This window comes from Lasioglossum baleicum, unplaced genomic scaffold (genome assembly GCF_051020765.1).
Source record: "Lasioglossum baleicum unplaced genomic scaffold, iyLasBale1 scaffold0029, whole genome shotgun sequence".
NCBI lineage: Eukaryota > Metazoa > Arthropoda > Insecta > Hymenoptera > Halictidae > Lasioglossum > Lasioglossum baleicum.
Genome location: NW_027469089.1, coordinates 532,463 through 538,298, shown reverse-complemented (window position 1 = coordinate 538,298; position 5,836 = coordinate 532,463).

Below are 5,836 nucleotides of genomic sequence, written 5' to 3'. Positions count from 1 at the left end.
CCTTCTTCCAGCGTATGCCGCGCAGAGTCCTGGGCCTTCTCGCAGTGGTAGCACTGCGATCCTCCTAGTGCCAGTTATGAACACACAGTTTGAGGAAACGGCGGTATGCAGGTAATTTAACTTATGCGCATGCATTGCTGCAACTTGTGCTGTATAATTTAGAATTTTTGTTACCGCGCCATCCGATTTTTATACATGTGCAAATACTCGTACACGCTGCATTGTATTTTTTTACGTACGCGACAAGGAGGGGACAGAGGCGAGTTCCGGCTCGCGTCTGTCCCCTCCCCCCGTCCCACCCCCCCGGGTCAACCCACATAAAACTTAAAAATATGATAAAATAAAAGATAAAATCAATAAATGAAAACGTGTATAGATAAAATAGATAAAATAAAAGTCAATAAATAAATAAATAATAATAAGTAAATAAATACAATGGACAAAACACAACAAACATAAGAAGGGGGGGCAAAATGAAGGGGAATAAAAGATAAAGATAAAATTTATAATATAGAGTAAAATGAAATATTATAAAATAAAAGGAGGGGGGTCGACCGGCAGGTCGCATCTTTGTAGAGGGGGGGAGGGGATTATTGCTCCACCTCGCCCCCCGCGACCTGTCCACCTCGGGGGCGCTTTAACGGCCAGCCCCCCTTGGCGGCGGTGGAAGTACTAAGTAGTACCACCGCCGCCATTACGTCTGCGGCCCCCTACGGGGGCCGTCGGCCTCGTCGGGGTTGCCCCGCCGATGCTAGCCTCCTGGCGGAGAGCGGGTCGGCTTCCCTCACCCTCTCCGCAGCCTCCTTCTGCGTTATCACAATCTCGCAGAAGGAGGCAATCGCTGCTCTTTACCTCTCGCTGCCGATCATGTGGTCGACCACGACCGGCAACGGGAGGTCCATTCCAATAACGGCCCTTAGGTCTCTGCACGGTGCCGACCACGCTGGACCTTCTTCCAGCGTATGCCGCGCAGAGTCCTGGGCCTTCTCGCAGTGGTAGCACTGCGATCCTCCTAGTGCCAGTTATGAACACACAGTTTGAGGAAACGGCGGTATGCAGGTAATTTAACTTATGCGCATGCATTGCTGCAACTTGTGCTGTATAATTTAGAATTTTTGTTACCGCGCCATCCGATTTTTATACATGTGCAAATACTCGTACACGCTGCATTGTATTTTTTTCCGCACGCGACAAGGAGGGGACAGAGGCGAGTTCCGGCTCGCGTCTGTCCCCTCCCCCCGTCCCACCCCCCTGGTCAACCCGCATAAAACTTTAAAATATGATAAAATAAAAGATAAAATCTGTAAATGAAAGGGTGTATAGATAAAATAGATAAAATAAAAGTCAATAAATAAATAAATAATAATAAGTAAATAAATACAATGGTGAAAACACAACAAACATAAGAAGGGGGGGCAAAATAAAGGGGAATAAAAGATAAAGATAAAATTTATAATATAAAGTAAAATGAAATATTATAAAATAAAAGGAGGGGGGTCGACCGGCAGGTCGCATCTTTGTAGAGGGGGGTGGAGGGGATTATTGCTCCACCTCGCCCCCCGCGACCTGTCCACCTCGGGGGCGCCTTAACGGCCAGCCCCCCTTGGCGGCGGTGGAAGTACTAAGTAGTACCACCGCCGCCATTACGTCTGCGGCCCCTTACGGGGGCCGTCGGCCTCGTCGGGGTTGCCCCGCCGATGCTAGCCTCCTGGCGGAGAGCGGGTCGGCTTCCCCCTCCCTCTCCGCTGCCTCCTTCTGCGTTATCACAATCTCGCAGAAGGAGGCAATCGCTGCTCTTGACCTCTCGCTGCCGATCATGTAGTCGACCACGATCGGCAACGGGAGGTCCATCCCAATAACGCCCCTTAGGTCTCTGCGCGGTGCCGACCACGCTGGACATTCTTCCAGCGTATGCCGTGCAGAGTCCTGGGCCTCCTCGCAGTGGTGGCACTGCGATCCTCCCAATGCCGGTTATGAACACACAGTTTGAGGAAACGGCTGTATGCAGGTAATTTAACTTATGCGCATGCATTGCTGCAAGTTGTGCTGTATAATTTAGAATTTTTGTTACCGCGCCATCCGATTTTTATACATGTGCAAATACTCGTACACGCTGCATTGTATTTTTTTACGTACGCGACAAGGAGGGGACAGAGGCGAGTTCCGGCTCGCGTCTGTCCCCTCCCCCCGTCCCACCCCCACGGGTCAACCCACATAAAACTTAAAAATATGATAAAATAAAAGATAAAATCAATAAATGAAAACGTGTATAGATAAAATAGATAAAATAAAAGTCAATAAATAAATAAATAATAATAAGTAAATAAATACAATGGACAAAACACAACAAACATAAGAAGGGGGGGCAAAATGAAGGGGAATAAAAGATAAAGATAAAATTTATAATATAGAGTAAAATGAAATATTATAAAATAAAAGGAGAGGGGTCGACCGGCAGGTCGCATCTTTGTAGAGGGGGGGAGGGGATTATTGCTCCACCTCGCCCCCCGCGACCTGTCCACCTCGGGGGCGCCTTAACGGCCAGCCCCCCTTGGCGGCGGTGGAAGTACTAAGTAGTACCACCGCCGCCATTACGTCTGCGGCCCCCTACGGGGGCCGTCGGCCTCGTCGGGGTTGCCCCGCCGATGCTAACCTCCTGGCGGAGAGCGGGTCGGCTTCCCTCACCCTCTCCGCAGCCTCCTTCTGCGTTATCACAATCTCGCAGAAGGAGGCAATCGCTGCTCTTTACCTCTCGCTGCCGATCATGTGGTCGACCACGACCGGCAACGGGAGGTCCATTCCAATAACGGCCCTTAGGTCTCTGCGCGGTGCCGACCACGCTGGACCTTCTTCCAGCGTATGCCGCGCAGAGTCCTGGGCCTTCTCGCAGTGGTAGCACTGCGATCCTCCTAGTGCCAGTTATGAACACACAGTTTGAGGAAACGGCGGTATGCAGGTAATTTAACTTATGCGCATGCATTGCTGCAACTTGTGCTGTATAATTTAGAATTTTTGTTACCGCGCCATCCGATTTTTATACATGTGCAAATACTCGTACACGCTGCATTGTATTTTTTTCCGCACGCGACAAGGAGGGGACAGAGGCGAGTTCCGGCTCGCGTCTGTCCCCTCCCCCCGTCCCACCCCCCTGGTCAACCCGCATAAAACTTTAAAATATGATAAAATAAAAGATAAAATCTGTAAATGAAAGGGTGTATAGATAAAATAGATAAAATAAAAGTCAATAAATAAATAAATAATAATAAGTAAATAAATACAATGGTGAAAACACAACAAACATAAGAAGGGGGGGCAAAATAAAGGGGAATAAAAGATAAAGATAAAATTTATAATATAAAGTAAAATGAAATATTATAAAATAAAAGGAGGGGGGTCGACCGGCAGGTCGCATCTTTGTAGAGGGGGGTGGAGGGGATTATTGCTCCACCTCGCCCCCCGCGACCTGTCCACCTCGGGGGCGCCTTAACGGCCAGCCCCCCTTGGCGGCGGTGGAAGTACTAAGTAGTACCACCGCCGCCATTACGTCTGCGGCCCCTTACGGGGGCCGTCGGCCTCGTCGGGGTTGCCCCGCCGATGCTAGCCTCCTGGCGGAGAGCGGGTCGGCTTCCCCCTCCCTCTCCGCTGCCTCCTTCTGCGTTATCACAATCTCGCAGAAGGAGGCAATCGCTGCTCTTGACCTCTCGCTGCCGATCATGTAGTCGACCACGATCGGCAACGGGAGGTCCATCCCAATAACGCCCCTTAGGTCTCTGCGCGGTGCCGACCACGCTGGACATTCTTCCAGCGTATGCCGTGCAGAGTCCTGGGCCTCCTCGCAGTGGTGGCACTGCGATCCTCCCAATGCCGGTTATGAACACACAGTTTGAGGAAACGGCTGTATGCAGGTAATTTAACTTATGCGCATGCATTGCTGCAAGTTGTGCTGTATAATTTAGAATTTTTGTTACCGCGCCATCCGATTTTTATACATGTGCAAATACTCGTACACGCTGCATTGTATTTTTTTACGTACGCGACAAGGAGGGGACAGAGGCGAGTTCCGGCTCGCGTCTGTCCCCTCCCCCCGTCCCACCCCCACGGGTCAACCCACATAAAACTTAAAAATATGATAAAATAAAAGATAAAATCAATAAATGAAAACGTGTATAGATAAAATAGATAAAATAAAAGTCAATAAATAAATAAATAATAATAAGTAAATAAATACAATGGACAAAACACAACAAACATAAGAAGGGGGGGCAAAATGAAGGGGAATAAAAGATAAAGATAAAATTTATAATATAGAGTAAAATGAAATATTATAAAATAAAAGGAGAGGGGTCGACCGGCAGGTCGCATCTTTGTAGAGGGGGGGAGGGGATTATTGCTCCACCTCGCCCCCCGCGACCTGTCCACCTCGGGAGCGCCTTAACGGCCAGCCCCCCTTGGCGGCGGTGGAAGTACTAAGTAGTACCACCGCCGCCATTACGTCTGCGGCCCCCTACGGGGGCCGTCGGCCTCGTCGGGGTTGCCCCGCCGATGCTAACCTCCTGGCGGAGAGCGGGTCGGCTTCCCTCACCCTCTCCGCAGCCTCCTTCTGCGTTATCACAATCTCGCAGAAGGAGGCAATCGCTGCTCTTTACCTCTCGCTGCCGATCATGTGGTCGACCACGACCGGCAACGGGAGGTCCATTCCAATAACGGCCCTTAGGTCTCTGCGCGGTGCCGACCACGCTGGACCTTCTTCCAGCGTATGCCGCGCAGAGTCCTGGGCCTTCTCGCAGTGGTAGCACTGCGATCCTCCTAGTGCCAGTTATGAACACACAGATTGAGGAAACGGCGGTATGCAGGTAATTTAACTTATGCGCATGCATTGCTGCAACTTGTGCTGTATAATTTAGAATTTTTGTTACCGCGCCATCCGATTTTTATACATGTGCAAATACTCGTACACGCTGCATTGTATTTTTTTACGTACGCGACAAGGAGGGGACAGAGGCGAGTTCCGGCTCGCGTCTGTCCCCTCCCCCCGTCCCACCCCCCCGGGTCAACCCACATAAAACTTAAAAATATGATAAAATAAAAGATAAAATCAATAAATGAAAACGTGTATAGATAAAATAGATAAAATAAAAGTCAATAAATAAATAAATAATAATAAGTAAATAAATACAATGGACAAAACACAACAAACATAAGAAGGGGGGGCAAAATGAAGGGGAATAAAAGATAAAGATAAAATTTATAATATAGAGTAAAATGAAATATTATAAAATAAAAGGAGGGGGGTCGACCGGCAGGTCGCATCTTTGTAGAGGGGGGGAGGGGATTATTGCTCCACCTCGCCCCCCGCGACCTGTCCACCTCGGGGGCGCTTTAACGGCCAGCCCCCCTTGGCGGCGGTGGAAGTACTAAGTACTACCACCGCCGCCATTACGTCTGCGGCCCCCTACGGGGGCCGTCGGCCTCGTCGGGGTTGCCCCGCCGATGCTAGCCTCCTGGCGGAGAGCGGGTCGGCTTCCCTCTCCCTCTCCGCTGCCTCCTTCTGCGTTATCACAATCTCGCAGAAGGAGGCAATCGCTGCTCTTGACCTCTCGCTGCCGATCATGTGGTCGACCACGACCGGCAACGGGAGGTCCATCCCAATAACGCCCCTTAGGACTCTGCGCGGTGCCGACCACGCTGGACATTCTTCCAGCGTATACCGTGCAGAGTCCTGGGCCTTCTCGCAGTGGTAGCACTGCGATCCTCCTAGTGCCAGTTATGAACACACAGTTTGAGGAAACGGCGGTATGCAGGTAATTTAACTTATGCGCATGCATTGCTGCAACTT